Source organism: Stegostoma tigrinum, chromosome 17 (assembly GCF_030684315.1).
Source record: "Stegostoma tigrinum isolate sSteTig4 chromosome 17, sSteTig4.hap1, whole genome shotgun sequence".
NCBI classification, from domain to species: domain Eukaryota; kingdom Metazoa; phylum Chordata; class Chondrichthyes; order Orectolobiformes; family Stegostomatidae; genus Stegostoma; species Stegostoma tigrinum.
In genome coordinates, this window is record NC_081370.1 from 48,052,956 (window position 1) to 48,069,737 (window position 16,782).

General features: G+C 39.7%; 1 protein-coding gene across 9 annotated transcripts in view; it reads right to left on the reverse strand.

Moving 5' to 3' along the window:
- Positions 1–16,782, reverse strand: part of LOC125459529 (leucine-rich repeat-containing protein 4C-like) — a 966,049-nt gene that overhangs the window by 241,846 nt on the left and 707,421 nt on the right. For 8 of the 9 annotated variants that reach the window (XM_059652143.1, XM_048546069.2, XM_048546067.2 and 5 more), the window contains one exon: positions 1,972–2,099. The gene's annotated coding sequence lies outside the window, so the exon portion shown is untranslated. Of the gene's footprint in view, positions 1–1,971; positions 2,100–4,262; positions 4,282–16,782 lie in introns of those variants that run through there. The other variant, XM_059652147.1, reaches the window with a different exon arrangement.

Consider the following 16,782-nt stretch of genomic DNA (forward strand, 5'->3'; position numbering starts at 1 on the left):
ATTTCACCTATTCCAATAAATTGCCACCTAATTGGCGTCATTTTGAGCTCCCTTCTGTTTCCAGCTGAGAATCACCCAAATTAAAAACCCCTGCTGCAATTGATCAGCAAAATTGTCTTTCAGCAGATATATTTTCCTTCCTATTGAAAATTTTACATTTTTTTCATTGAAGTGAAAAGAAGATACATTTTCGTCACCAACACTGAGAATTTTATCACCCAACTAATTATGCTATTTTGTCTTTCTCTACATGAAAGAAACATAATGTTGAAAACATTTAACAATTATTACAAATCCATTTTCGATAAAAATGAAAAAAAAAAGTAGTTTTGCTTTGTAGGCTGGTTTTCTGCCAGGAGAACAGTTGCCAGGCCTATTAAAGGGCTTAATAGCATGAAATTGGCACCATTAGCTTTACCATTAGCTCTTAAAAATGTGTCACTGCAGCGGTGCGTATTAAAAATAAAATTTCAGAATTTATCCGTATACTATTTAATCTTTACAGAACTAAGCCGCTACGTTTAATTAATATTTTGCTCATTTCCCCTTTCAAGGAAATACTTATAACCAATGTATGTTTCATTATATGAGCAGTGCAGCCAATGATTCCTTGATGCCACAGTATTTTTGCAACTAATGAACAATCACAATGTTTTGTAACTTTATTATTGAATGTCTTGTATTGATATTTCCAGATTCCATGCAATGGTTCCAATCTGCTTACTATATTTTCTCCTGCTGAAAAAGTTGAAAAAAAAATTGCAAGCAGTTTGGAGTATTTTGATGACAACACAGCTTTTTTATTGTAAGGCTAACAATTAGCTGTTACTTCACAGTTTATAATATGTTGCATTGTTTATGATTGAACAAATCCTTGTAACATTCAAAGACAACGGCAAAGAGGATTCAAGATCAGCATATTATGAATGGAATAAAAACTTTAAATTTCAACAGAAGACATCGGGGACCTTAGTATTCTTCAACATTGGATCTGAAAAAATGGTGACAATGGTTGTTTGCTGCAGCAGTGCTGTATTGTTAAAGCCAGCAGTCTTTAGGAATCACTGAACAGTTACTAGCTTTCCTTTTACTCTGTAACAATATTCTTAAAAGCCCAAATGTTACGCCTCTTTAATGATGTATAACTGCATTTTTAATGTTAAAAACTAAGTCTTTGTGATTTCTAAATGGTCTCACTGGTTCTAGAAAACAAATTGAACGTATATGTAAGCCAAGTTTTGCTAATAGGAAACAAAAACTCAGAATCAAAAATTCCAGTGTTATTTAATTCAGTAAATCATTTTTTATTTAAAGGCTATTTATTTCAGTTGTTTGTGAGTATAATTCTAATCTAACAGTGTTTCAAACAAAAACATTTAACTCTTTCTTCACTGTCTGTGAGAATACTGCAATGTGATTGGCTTCTTATCCTGCTCAATGATGTTACCGTTCTTAGCATGTGGAAATCAACTTGGCTTGGCAACAGATTCAAATGAATGTCAGTAATGGGAAATCTATCACCTGGAGGGGGCTAGATCCTTGGTAGGCAGCTTTCTTTGAAATCAGTTGTAAGTGACATCACTTTGACACTGTTTGCAAAACTCTGGTCCTTATATTTCTGTGTGGATCAGTGCCAGTGAGTTGGCAGGAACCAAACTAAGCATTGACTTTCCCAAACGCATAGTAATTCACATAATTTTATTTCCCATAATATTGCATGAGAGAGATACCAAATAGCTGCCAGCCCTTACCTAAGTTTCCAAAAGTTTGTTTTGCTGTGTTCTTGTATGCAATGACAGTATAAAATGTGAAGATTCTGATAAGTTGACAAATGAGCTACATAATGAGAAAAACAGTTCCAGGAGTTGATCTTTCACAGAAAATGCTCAAGGAGCCACTGCTAACAACCAAGAAACACAATATATTTTCTCTTAAAAATTCAATGTGATTCATATCTCTTCTCAGTCGTACCTTTACTCCTTGTAATGGCTGCTTCCTTCAAGCGTAGGTGGAAACTTCAGATTTTCAATGGCAGGTAATGTCATAACAACTTTTTAAATAACGGCAATATCGAACACCTCTTTTGGCTGTGGGAAGACCTGAGTGTGAAGGAAAAGACAAGTTATCATGTCAAACTTATTTTTTTTCAGTAGTACATACTAAAAGATAGAAGAAAATATTTTTCTTTCAAATATAAGAATTTAAAAATTGCTTGTTAGCTGTGCAGCAAAAACGGAATTTGCATCAACTCTGTCACCTTGCAATGAAGTTTGGAGATTTGTAGGTAATGAAAAATACAGACTTTTCTAAAATGTTGGTTTTATGGAAATGCTCTGGTCATGTTATTGCAATTTAAATTCATTTAGCCACTTAACACATTAGTTTCGAAACTAAAATAATGAAGTGAATTGTGCCAAACTAATCTTCATTAGCTTAGAAGTGTAATATAAACTACAACACAATTATATTTCTAACTAATCTGTTGAGTATTGTTTTATTCATTTTACAAGTTGTTCCTAATACTAGTAAAGCAAACCTATTTGATGGCAGTCCTTAATGTTAGAATCCCATCAAAAATAACAGGCAAATATCTCAAAAAACAAAAAAAAAAGAACAAGGAATTGCCATCTCTAAGCCCAGGTTTTGAACATCTCATCAGTAATCTATTATGTTTTGATATATTTAACATAGCAGCAAAATGTTTTGACTAAAACGTTGGACTTTACATTATCCAGCTCCAGAGCTTTCATGAAGTCTGCACTGCTCCAATTCTGACCTTCAATAACTTGATCACTTACTTTGCTGTAGCTACAGCTATCTAGAATCCTGAACTCTTGTTACGTGGAATTCCTACAACTGACTCTTCAGTTCAAATTTTTGCTCATTGTCCAATTGGAACATTTCAGTGCATATAAGGAGATATATAGACAAGTGCACCAGTGTTTTCTTCCACTTGTTATATCTGACTTCCCTTCACGTGTATTCAATGTAGATCAATTTTGGCTATCATACTTATTCCATCCTGTACTAACAAAGCTACCTCTTCACCCTTCCCTTCCTGCCTGTCCTTTCAGAAGTTCACCTACCCTTGATCATTCAGTACCCAACTTTGATTTCTTAGTAACCATGCCTTCATAATGGTTGAAAGATCATATATATTAATATCCATTTGTGACATAAACCATTTTGTTTGTTCTGAGTGCTATGCATGATTCAGCTATTAACTTTGAGCCTCAGAAAGGGTTTCGGCCCAAAATGTTGACTTTCCTGCTCCCAGGATGCTGTCTGACCTGCTGAGCATTTCCAGCTCCACATTTATTGACTATAGCTTCCAGCATCTGCAGTCCTGACTGGTTCCAAATCCTCTTGTGGAGTTCTGTCATTTTATCATAGGCTTTAAAACTCTAATCAAATGTTTGTTACCTCCAACAGGATTGAAAAAAATATAAAGAAACTCTAACCTTTGCTGATGTGTTTACTGGATAATTATTGCAAAACCTCTGATTTCAGCAGTAACTGTGCACATTGAAGGCTAATGTACATTTAATCTTGAATAATGGTGAACGTGGCACATTTCTTTTTTTTTTCAAACTACAAATTCTGCGCCACTGCAGATAAAGCTGTAGAAATGGGAAAAATGCACTTTGCTGAGTGTTATTTTCTTTTAATATGAGTAAAAAGAATGTAAAGAAGCAATGGTTCACATTTAAAGACGTGCTCATCAATTACAATTAGACACTACTGTCTGACCATAAGAATGAAAGACAAAAAGTAGCTCACCCATGTCTTATTAAAAAAGGGACAGTATTAGGTCAAAACAGGAGACGGATAAAATTGTGACAGAAAGAAGTGAGCCTGACAATTAGGAACAATTCAGAATCCAGCAAAACAGGACAGAAAACGTTTGATCAAGAGGCAGAAAATGAACTAAGATATTGAAGAACACAGAGAAGGCTCTGGAAACCATATCAAAGAAAATTCAAGGAAGAGACAGTTAAACTTCTTGAACTTAAACACAGCACGGGGTATGTGGAGAAAGCGGAAGCATAATATTGAGATGGAGGATCAGCCATGATCCGAATGGATGGCAGAGCAGGTTTGAAAGATTTGAATGATCTACTGCTGATCCCAGTTTCTATGAAATTCAAATCATGATTATGCCAGTTAAGTATATTCAACATGGATCATCTCTTGTGTACCGCTTCCATGTGCGTAAATTTAAAAATACAAAAAAAGATATTTAACATCAAAGAGGTTGTTACGGTTTAAAGCTTTCAAGAAGATTTGTAGCTCAGTTTGTGGATGAGTTGTAGACTTGCTTGCTGAGCCAGTGAGTTTGGCTGCAAATGTTTCATCCCCCCACTAGGTAACATCGTCGGTGCGCCTCCGGTGAAGTGCTGGTGTTCTATCCCATCTGTCATTTATATGCCTCGGTTTGTTGGGGTGGTTGGTATTACTGCTGGTTTTGTTTCTTGGCGGTTTGTACACAGATCTATTTCAAAGTGTTTGTTGATGGAGTTCCAGTTCGAATTCCAGGCCTTCAGGAATTCCCCAGTGTGTCTCTGTTTGTCTTGTGCGATTATGGGTATGTTGTCCCAGTTGAATTCATGCCCTTGTTGTCTGTGTGTAGTAAGACAAGTGAGAATTGGTCGTGTCTCTTGGTAGCTAGTTGGTGTTCATATATCCATATTGTCAGTTTTCTTCTGGTTTTCTCACAGCCCTCGCATGTTATTTTATATATTACACCAGTTTTGGGTATGGGATCCTTTACATTTGTCAGTAGCTGTTGTAGGGTGGTTGTTGTTTTGTGGGTTACCCCGATACCTAGGGGTCTGAGTAGTCTTGTAGTCATCTCTGAAATGTCTCTGATGTACGGTAGGGTGATTAGTGAGTCTGGTCATGTTGTGTCTGGCTCAGAGGTAAGAGAGATGGCCAAAAGACTACTCAGACCCCTAGGTATCAGGGTAACTCACAAACCAACAACCACCCTGTGACAGGTGCTGACAAATGTACAGGATCCCATACCCACAACCAATAAAACTTATGTAAAATACAAAATACCATGCAGGGATTGCGAGAAACATTACATAGGCCAAGCTGGAAGAAAACTGACAGTAAAGATACACAGGCACTAACTAGCCACCAATTCTCACTGGTCTCAATACATGGATAAAGAGGGACAAGTATTCAACTGGGACAACACATTCATAATTGCACAAGCCAAACAGAGACATGCCAGGGAAATCCTGGAGGCCTGATATTCCAACTGGAGCTCCATCAACAAATACATTGAATTAGATCCTGTGTATAAACCATTGAGGAACAGAAACAAACTGAGGCATTTAAAGTAACAAGTTGGACAGAATACTAACACTTCACCGGAAGTGCACTGACAATGTTACCTCACAGAGTGACGAAAACCCACTGGCTCTGCAAGCTCGTCTGCAACTTCATGTTGTTATAGTGTAAGATAATGGCTCTGAACCAGTTAATGTTGGAGACTATTTTCGGCTCAAACCAATCTGATGATGTAGCACAGTCTTTGTGTATCGAATCAAGCGTTACATCTGAAGATCATAATTGGTTAGGATGTGTCAGCTTTGGCACCTGATCGTCTTTGTGAGTAATAGAAACTAGATAATGTGGCTTCTAATGATTGATCTCAGGAAATAAACTACATTTTGCTGTTCTACTTCTTGTTCTCTACTACTGTTAACCAAAGTGGTCTTTAAACACAATATAGAAGGGAAAATGAAGGCTTTAGTGGTGCAATCTCTAGGCCAAGAGGCACAGGTTCAGGTGCCACCTACTGCTGAGGTGTGTAAAATCTCTGAACAACATGTTTAGTAAATATTTAAAGGGCAGGATTTGAGGGTATTGCATTCAGCAGTCCATGTCATAATAGATGATATAAGTCCATCGGGTACCAAGCTTCATGAGGCTGAGGTGGTCTGGGGGAAACAGTATTCCATGTTTACCTTGAATGTTTTTCATTTTCAGCCTCTGTTAAGCTTTTTTTTGAAACAAGCTCCTTTAAAGTTTTTGGTTGCACTTCAGCCCCATGCTCTTGAAGTATGGGCATCCCATGTGGGAGGGTTCAGGGTTGGGATGGCAGATCAGAAAGGTTACTCCTGGGTGTGCCTTTGCCTTGCCAAAATCCCAGCAGTGGATCATGGAGGGAGTCACAGTACCAGACTGTCTGCCTCCACTTTGAGCTTAGATTCCAAGCATGTGTGTCAATGGTTGGAGGGATGGGGGGGTATGCGGTATCTAGTGATACAATAAGGGCCGCTAAAGATGATTGGGCACCAGAGGAATAAGCATGCATTATTGCCCTGGAGAATGTGAGTTTGACTTTTATAATTTTCCATTTTATTTAAGGAGTGTTAAATTTTATGCTTGTTACAGTGTTTGACCAGGGCTGTTTAACTTGATTGGCATTCTTTTAAAAGAGTGGCAATAATCTACCTCAACCATTAACTGATGTTGGTTGGCTCTGAAGACATATAAAAGCTATGACCCTGTTGAATATTGTGGCACAGTTCGATTTAAATGGCATTTAGATTCCTGATCTTCTTGAACTACTGCCGTTCTTTAAAAATAATGCTTGGACATAAACCTAATAGGTTGACAGTTACATTAGACACTATTAATCTGAAAGATGCCTGTCAAAGAGACCATGTAAAAATTTTCTGACCCGAGGTTAGTTTAATATTATTTCTCTATATTGAGGTCTCAAGATAAAAATCTGTTCAAATTTGGATTCAGAAGTCTTCTATTATGACATATGTGCACATTTTGTGGAAAAATACTTGTGTAAAAAGCAATCATTCACTGAAAGAAGATATTAACCGATTCTTGGCTTTATAAGGCTGTACGCATGTAAAGTTATGTCCACATTTATTATAAACTGTAGTTAGGCTGGTATCACATGAATATTTTATGCTGGAAATTTACTGCAATTTATTGAGGCTCCAAACCTCCATTAGATTTAAAGCACTCAATCATTCACTGAAGGAAGATTTTTTAGGGAAAAATAAGTTGCAAATCCTGGTGAAAGGGAAAGGAAGAATAAGCTTATGCTAAAAGCAAGAGTGAGACGATAACAGATTTTTAAAAAAAATTGATCTCAGTTTTACATTGGAACCAGTGTTCAGCAGAACAAAAATGAAATCCAATATATTCTTCACCCTTGGCTTAATTTTGCGACAAGTTGACTTACCTACTCAGTCCTGCGGAAGGTTAGTTGGATCAGATAGCAAACGTTTGCTGACCTGAGATTGCCTAAAAATTCTTAACAACTGGTAAGATAGGCTCTGAGGGCTATTCTCTTCGCCTGAATCTGGAGGAGAATTTCATAAAAGGCTGAAAAAATTACCTTTCATGAGTTCCAGCCAAATTCCACTTATCTTCCAGGTTGGCACGGTGGAAAAACTCATGTCCATTTCACGTTCAAGATGTCAAGTCAAAATTGCACCTGAGTCAAGCTGCCCTTAAGATTGCCTGGGAGATCTGACTTCCAAACTTCCGACTGAATATTCTTTCTGCCCCCCCCCCCCCGCACCCCCCCCCCCCAAGCCCTCACCCCAAATCCCTCATTTGAACAGCTGTCAACAGCAAGAAATGTTGTATGATGTTTACAAAGCTCAATTAGTTGTTTGCACGTATTTGATATAACAATTACTGAGAAATATCTAAGCAGCAATTCAATTACAAGACCAAGGTCTTCTTTAGACCTCTATCCAAAGGAAACAGTGCCACACTCTCCACCTCAGGTCCAAGTCAAAAATGGAAACTTACCCCTGACCATTGACATCAACCTTGCCCGTGTTGCTTTTCAGCCAACTGAGCTACTCATCTCAGAGATGTCCACGTTGCTGTGGCAACATATGGCTTTAGATGATTGTTATAGTTTGGAGCTATGGATAATGATGGTAAATTTAGTTTTTTTTTCCTCACATCGCTGTTCAGGAATTATAGAAATGATTTGGATATGATCATAGGAGGTATGGTGAAGTAAGTTTGCAGATGACACAAAAATTGGTGGTGTAGTGAAATTTGAAGGAGGCTATCTCAGAGTACGATGGGACCTTGATCAGGTGGGCAGATAGGCCTAAGAGTTGCAGATGGAGTTTAATTTAGATAAATATGACATATTGCATTTTGAAAAGGCAAACCAGGGCAAGACTTATATACTTAATAGTAGGGCCCTGGGGTGTGTTACTGAGCAAGGAGGTCTCACGGTGCAGATTCATAGTTCCTTGAAGGTAGATTTGCAGGTGGATAGGATCATGAAGGCAGGGTTTGATACACTTGTCTTTATTGGTTAGTGTATTGAGTACGGGAGTTGGGATGTCAGGTTGTGGCTATGCAGAGCTTTGGTTATAAAAGTACTCTAAATAAAGATTGCTTGTACTCCTCAGCACAAAACTGAAGACTCCACTTTGATATTTCTCCCTACGCCAAACATGAATCACAATATTATTTAAGAATCAATTATAGAGAATCCATTCATTTCCCCTCAGATTCAATTGCCAATCCCCCATCATCAATAACCCAAGATCACAAACTGACAGCCATATGTAAACAATGGCTTCAAGAGCTGGTCAGAAGCAGCAACTCACCTCCTGACTTCCCAAACACTGTCAATAATGTAAAATCAACTGTGTAAGTGCAAACTCTTTACTTGCCTGGATGTGTGCAGCTCCACAACACTCAGGAAGATCAATAATATCTATATATCAATAATGCAATGCAGCCTATCTAACTGGAAAATTATATGTTCACTCCCTCGACTGTGATTCTCAGTGGCACACCTTAGAAAGCTAGGATCTCTGTCACCTGTAAGATTAAGGGCAGCAAATGCATGAGAACACCACCTGCTACAAATTGCCCTCCAAACCATCATAATATGGAATTAAGTCACTTTCCCCTCTGTTGCTGGGCTTAAGAGTCTGGACCTCCCTTCTTAACAGTTAAACTGTGAATTTGGATACATCTGATGGACATCAAACGTTTAAGAAGATAACAAAGTGTGAAGCTGGATGAACACAGCAGGCCAAGCAGCATCTCAGGAGCACAACAGCTGACATTTCGGGCCTAGACCCTTCGATGGCTTGTTTTGACCAATATCAGATGGGCCACAAATGCTGGTTCAGTCAACACTGCACACTTCCTATGAATATTTTTTTAAAGGTCTTATTAGACTGAATTACTTTAATATCAATTAAAACTTACATTCACATAATGCCTTTGATGACCCTTTAGTGCCCCAAAATGTTTCTCAGCTAATTAAGGATCTTTAAAGTGTAATTACAGTTAATATGCGGGAAATGCAGCAGCCAAGTTACACACAGCAAGACTTCAGAAACAGCAATGAAGGAAATGACAAATAAGCTGCTTTTGATGTTTGATTGAGAGATAAACATTACTGATGGTATTGCCAGAATTTTGTTTATCTTTGAAGCATATTGTGGACCTTTAACAACCATGGGGCTTCAGTTTGACACATTATATGAAAATGAGTACTTCCAAAATTCAACACTTCCTCAGAGCTGCTGTGAAGTGTCAGCCTGGGTGAATACGCAAATTTCACACCACCTTCTGACTCAGAGGTGAGCCGCTACCACTGAGTCAAGGTTGACACTTTGAGCACACCCCAGGTGTTATTATTCATGCATTAGTTAAAATTTATGTGCACAATTGTCTGAGAGTTTGCTGACATGCTGCTGAGCTGATTAAAACATTTGCAGTTTACAAAACAAATGACATTAAACTCATTTTTATGTAGAATGGCAAATGGAATAATTGACTGCCTCACTTATCTGTATAAATACTAAATCATGATCACTGCAAAATGATTCTGATATTTACATATATATATATATATATATATATATACACACATACATATATATATATAAATATATATATATATATATGTATATATAGATGAAGCATCAATATAATAGTGATCTACACCAACATTAGTCATGCTACTTTGCTACATTACTTCCACAATTCCATTTCTTTTTGTAGAAAAAATCCGATACAATGAGATGTTGACAGAAAGCATTGATTTTTTTTGTCCTTTCCATCCTCAATTTAAATTGTCTGCTTCAGAAAACTGTCCACTTGTTTTCTTTTTCCAGTCCTTGGGTACCTGCTCAGATCTCGGACATGAGGTTGCTGAAATGCTTAGTAAGGAAGAGAATTTTCGGCATTTTCTTTTCCTTCCACTCGCTTCATGGTTTTCAACTTTGGAACAGCTGCACCTAGATTGACAGTAATCATGGCTGAAGAGTCTCATTTGACCTTACGATATGTACACCTTCACTCCCACTGGATTCCAGTGACTGTCACTCTCGATGGACTAGTGTCCAATCCTTCTCACTCACTACGACTGTGCTAGTGATCACTGCATACAGACACAACAAAATTGTCCAAAATTGCTGACTTGGAATGGGCCCTACAAAAAAAAATTGAAAGCTCTCTTTCAGGAGTTTAAATAGTTTAACTTCCTTTCCAATCAAGACACATGCACAGCAACATGGGGATTGGGGGCCAGACAGCTGGCAATGTTGGCTGATTAACTATGAGTTAAGACAAAGAGCAATAAACAAGGTAGATGAGGGTCTGGAAAGTTTCACAGATCAGAGAGAGACTGGGGAAAGGTAGAGGTGCCCAGAACACAAGCTGCAGAAATAAAATAGGAAGCTAGTTGGACAAAGCAGAGCTGTCTCTGACATTTAAGAGAAGGATTCGGAATGAGCAACAGGCAGAAAACTACGCCAAAAAAGTCTTCAGTGTGGGAAGCCCAAACATGCGAAAGGAAAATCATCAGTCTGGCATTGATTACAATACCAATGTTTGAATCATAGAATCCCTTCAGTGCAGAAGCAGACCCTTCAGCCCATACCAGGCCTCCATGCCACCCAGACCCATCTATACAGAGAATCCCAGCCAGGCTATTCCCCCAATCTTATTCCCTGTACTCCTGCATTCCCCATGGCTAATCCACCCACCTCTGGGAGCTATAGGATCGTCAATCCATTTAGCAAGCAAATCCTTGAGCTGTGAGAAGAAACCGGGGCATTTGAAGGAATCCCACACAGACATGGGGAGAATGTGCAAACTCCACACAGACAGTCACCTGAGGATGGGATCAAATCCCAGTCCCCAGGACTATGAGGTAGCATTGTTAACCACTGAGCCACCGTGCTGCCCTATGCCATGTTTGTAACATGAAAGATGGTCAGTATCTGCTCAGGTATGTCAGGATTTTATTTTTCAAAGCACAATGACCATTAACTGATCTAGTACGCAGAGGAAGGCATTATTATTCTCCAAAACACAGATCTGCACGAAGATTGCTGCTGGAGAAAATGAAATATCTTCAAATTCCAGAGTGCTGCTAAAATAACTCATAGGATAGTGCATAGGCAGGGCAAGGGGCTGTCACTGCTATAAATTTGCTTGCAGAGTTAACTTGTCATGGGTGTAGTCACATTGGGCATAGTCTGAAGCTTGTCAATGCTATTGAGCAAAAGTTTGGCTGGCAGTAAGATATCTGCCTCCAAACAGAGAAAGGACAGATCAGAGAGGCTGGGGCAGATGGGAAAAGCTAGCAGTAAAGGGCACAAAGGCCAGGAACTGAGAGAAGTTCAGAGCCTTACAGGAGGCAACCAAACTCATGAGTGACTTGAGAAGGTTCACTTGAATTAAACTGGGCCAAAGACAAGTCAGCCTTATCAGGAAGCGTAACATCAGAAACCAAATAAGCTAAAAGACCTGAGTAATATCAGTACTCATAAAATCTGGTGAGAAATGGCCAGGGAAGGTGACAATAAAAGACAGAGTCAAAAGTCACACAACACTAGGTTATAGTCCGACAAGTTGATTTGAGATCACACAAGATTTTGGAGCACAGCCGCTTTGTCAGATGCAGTGAGATAGCGGGGCACACAGATGCAGAGTTTACAGGCAGAGAGATCAAACGATCATACAACCGGTGTGACGGGAGTGTCAGATGATAAGTCACGACAGGTGACCAGGGGTACGAGAGAGTGAGTAAATTATCAACAGATGAATAAGAAGCAAAAGGGTGACCTGATTAAGTGAGGCAGAGTGATAATTGCAAAAAATTAAAAGTAAGGTGATGCTGGAGACAAACTAACTGACTGGAATCTCATGCCGAATTCAAAAACAGACAAATTAATTAAGGTAGGGCGATCATAAAATTTATCAAGGTGATGCTGTCGAAGCAGGACAGTAAGGAAGATTTTACAGATACAAAACAGTGTGGTGGGGTCATCTGTATTACGACATGAACTCAAGGTCATGGCTGAGGCTGTCTTTGTAAGTATGGAACTTGGCTATCAGCCCCTGCTTGGTGATTTTGCTTTGTTGTGTACCTGAAAGTCCACCTTGGAGGGGGCTTACCTAAAGATTGGATGCTGAATACCCTTGGCCGCTGAAGTACTCCCCGACTGGGAGGGAGCATTCCTGTCAGGCAATTGTTACTCAGTGTCCATTCATCCGTTGTCATTGCGTTTGCATGGTCTCACCAATATACTATGTCTGGGGGCATCCTTGCCTGCAATGCATGACATTGACAATATTGGCCAAGTCATATGAGAATCTGTTGTGTGGGTGTTGGGTGGTGTTCCCACATGTGAAGGTAGTATCTCTGCCAGTAAGCTGACCAGTCTTGCAGAGGTTGCCATACCAGGGTTGTATAGTGTTGTGGTTGATGTTGACCTGAAGGCTGGGTAGTTTGCTGTGCACAATAGTCTGTTTAAGGTTTGGGATTGTTTGAAGGTGAGAAGTGGAGGTGTAGGGTAGATCGAGATGCTCCTTTTTATTGAATGACACGTTGAAGGCTTTGAAGAACATGGCGTAGCCTCTCCACTCTAGGGAAGAATGCACGATGAAGGCTACTCTATGGGTCATGATTTTTATTTTATGTGTAGCTATCTCTCTGCCTCACTTATTTGGATTATAGATCACCCCTTTGCTGGTTATTTAGCAGTTGACACTTTATGCGCCCTCGAACACTCTTGGTCACCTGCAGAGACTTATCATCTTACACTCCACTTACACCAGTTGTGTCATTTTTTTGATCTCTCTGCCCTTGATCCCTCTACCTACAAACTCTGTGCCTTTGTGCTCTGCTTTCTCACTGCACCTGACGAAGGGTCTGCGCTCCGAAAGCTTGTGTGATTTCAAATAAACCAGTCAGACTATAACATGGCGCCATGTGACTTCTGATATATTCCACACCAGTCCAACACCAGCACCTCCACAACAAAAAAACAGGACAGAGTCAGAAATATCATACCTTTACGAGTAGATTTAAATGAGGATCACAGAAGTTCTCAGGCTCACCAGGAGAAAGTGAAGATAAAGCCTCACTTTTTGGAACAGCCACAGGGGAGTAAAGCAGAGGATTGCGCTTATCCAATGACAGTTGAATTCCAGGGAAAAGAGAAGAGATTAGGGGAGAGCTCATTCCACAACACAGAGGAAACATGTGCCACAGCAGACACCAATGGTGGAAAACACTACTTGCACACCAGTGAGAAAAACACAAAATTGAGAGATCAAAGGAACAGATCAAATCTTGACCCTCAACCATACCAATCAAATTGACAATAAAATTAAATGAGAGCTAGGTGCAAGATGTAAGCCTGCGCACCCAAAAGGAGGGTAACCATCAGATTATGGCCAGAAATATGGAAAGGTCAGATTTGCAAACATGCTCAAATCTGGCATGTATATAAGAATATTGGTCAGTGAAGAGTTAGAACTCAGAACAGGTAGCCCAAATTGGCGAATAAATCTGACTACTTTTCCCCAGTTAGGATGAATGAGTGAATGTGGAGTGTGTGTGTTTTTCTCCTGTTTTCTGTATCGTTATTTCATATTGACCGGCTAATGGCATTATCACGGCAAACAACATTGCTTGGTTCCATTCTTGTGACAGGAAGGTTTCATGACAGTGTTAGAATATGTATTATCAATGTTCAATCTCCATTGTCACTTTAGTACCAGAGACTCTCGTGACCTAAAATGGTTTTAAAATGAAGATACACGAGAATAAAATGGCCACAGTAGTCACCTTATCACAAATTGGGCCATGCTCCAGAAAATCAATTCAGAGCATGCAAAGTTAACTGAGCTGAAATTAACACTTTTATGAAAGAAGACTGAAACCAGTCAGGGGTGAAGAAACTTTATGTTCCTATTTTTAATTTATACCTTTCTGACAAGTTTCAAACTTTGGAAGTGAGTGACCATCCTACAATTACCCAGTTTAGAAACAAATGACCCAGACTTGAATATCTGAAGGAGGCGTGTTTCAAGCAGCTGTTTTGGCAGAACAGTCGTCCCAACAAGGATAGTGAAGTAGGATATAAATTAGGGCAGACGTAACAGATGGGAAATGCTAAAATATGTGTTTACCTGGAGGTCTTGCTGAACTTAACAGACACTAAAATTCAGAAAAGCAGAGAGGCTTTCAGAACGTGGTCAAACATTCAAAAGAAGTGAATGTAAGTAGAAACCCCATTTGTTAGAGGCGACACCAGGCCCCTAAAAATATTTCTTATTTTCAAGGTAAATGCAAAATTCTATGTTCCAGATGTGATGCAACTGGTCAAACTACTTGACATTCAGCAAAACATAATTTATTCAATTTCAGCAGTTATAATATAACAAAAGAATGAAAAGAACAAAAGAAAAGTACAACACAGGGACAGGCCCTTTGGCCCTACAAGCCTGTACTGATTATCATGCCCTGACTAAACTAAAAAAAACAAAACTTCTGCTGCCCTTATTTAGTCTGTAACCCTCTATTTCCTCCCCCACCCCATTCATGTAACCATCCAGATGCCTCTTAAATGTAGCCAATGTGCTTGCTTCCACCACTTCCTCTGGCAGTGCTTTTCAGGCTCCTACCACTCTCTGTGGTAAAAACTTTCCTCACACATCTCCCTCAAACTATTGCGCTCTCACTCTGAACCTGTTGCCCCTTGTAACTGAAACTTCAACCCTGGGAGAAGGCTTATGGCTATCCAACCTATCTACGCCTCTCATAACTTTTTAGACTTCTATTAGGTCTCCTCTGAGCCAGTGTCTTTCCAGTGAAAACAATCCTAGTATTTTTAACCTTTCCTCAAAGCGAATACCCTCAGACTGAGCATTATCCTCGTGAACCCTCTCTGCATTTTGTCCTAAGCACCCACCTACCCTACAATGTGGCAACCAAAACTGCTCACAACCTCCAAACATGGCTCAACAAGGGACCTATGTAGCTGCAATATGTTTTGCCAATTCTTGTACTCCAAACCCCTGCTGATGAAGACAAGCATGCTATGTGCCTCCTTAATCACTTTGGCCACCAGTGTTGCCATTTTTTGGGAACTGTGGACCTGCACGCCCAGATCCATCTGTATGTCAATGCTTCTAAGGGTTCTGCCGTTATCAGTATAATTCACACATAAAGGTGATCCTCCAAAATGCATCACCTCGCATTTTCCTGGATTAAACTCCATCTGCCATTTCTGTGCCAAGTTGCCAACCAATCTACAACCATCCTTCCACAATCGTTGGCACTATCCTCATCTCCACCAATCTTCATGTCATGAGAGGCAGGGATGGAGCCAATAAAGGTGAGTGTGTGTGGCGAGGTAGGGAGGAGGCTAGGACGGCATCCCACCTCTTTGACTGATCTGTCTCCTCTCCACCTATCTTCTCCTCTATCCGCCTCCCCCTCTCTCCCTATTTATTTCAGAACCTCCTTCCCCTCCCCCATTTCTGAAGAAGGGTCTCGGCCCAAAACGTCAGCTTTCCTGCTCCAAAGATGCTGCTTGGCCTGCTGTGTTCAGCCAGCTCTACACCGTGATATCTCAGATTCTCCAGCATCTGCAGTTCCTACTGTCTCTATGTCATTTGAGTCTTGTATCCTGGTTAACTCACACAATTTAGATGAATCTCTAAATTGTAAGTTATTTTGAAGTATATAGCCTGTTATGCTGATGGTCCCTGCTGACATCAAGCTGATATGTTAACTGAATCAAAGTCATATACTAACCAGCACTACCAATTCAGGAGTGTGCCAGCACTTTGGTAAAGATGGCAGTCGTTGTGGAATGAATTAATCATTGGAATGTGGACAAAGTTTGCACTGTGTTCCCTATTTAATATCAGTCCCCTGCCAATCATTTTAATTAGCCTAAAATCAGACACAGGGAAGCTGTCTACCACAAGGGCAAGATCTTAAACAAAGTTGTAAAGACATTACCAACGTTGCTGAAAAAAAAATGTTGGATGTTATTTTCTGCCTGTACCTCCATAACAAGAGAATGTAACGATCGAGAAGAAGAAAGAATGAATTAAACTGGTGTAGCTGAATTTGTGTCAGTCATGACATAGAGTCTTAGAGTAATACAGCATGGAAACAGGTCTCTCAGCCCATACTGGTCCATATTGACCATGGTGTAAACTCAGCTAGTTCCAATTGCTTGCATTTGGACCATATTCCTCTAAACCCTTCCCATCCATGTACTTATCCAGTTTTTTTAATGTTGCTATTCACACCTGCCTCAACCACTTTTTTTTTAGCAGCCCATTCCATATACACGCCACTCTGTGTGAAGAAGTTGCCCCTCAGGTTCTTCTTAAATCATTCCCCTCTCACCGTAAACTTATGCCCTCTAGTTTTCAATTCCCCATCCCTGGGAAAAAGGCTCTGTGCATTCAACCTATCTATGCCCCTCATGG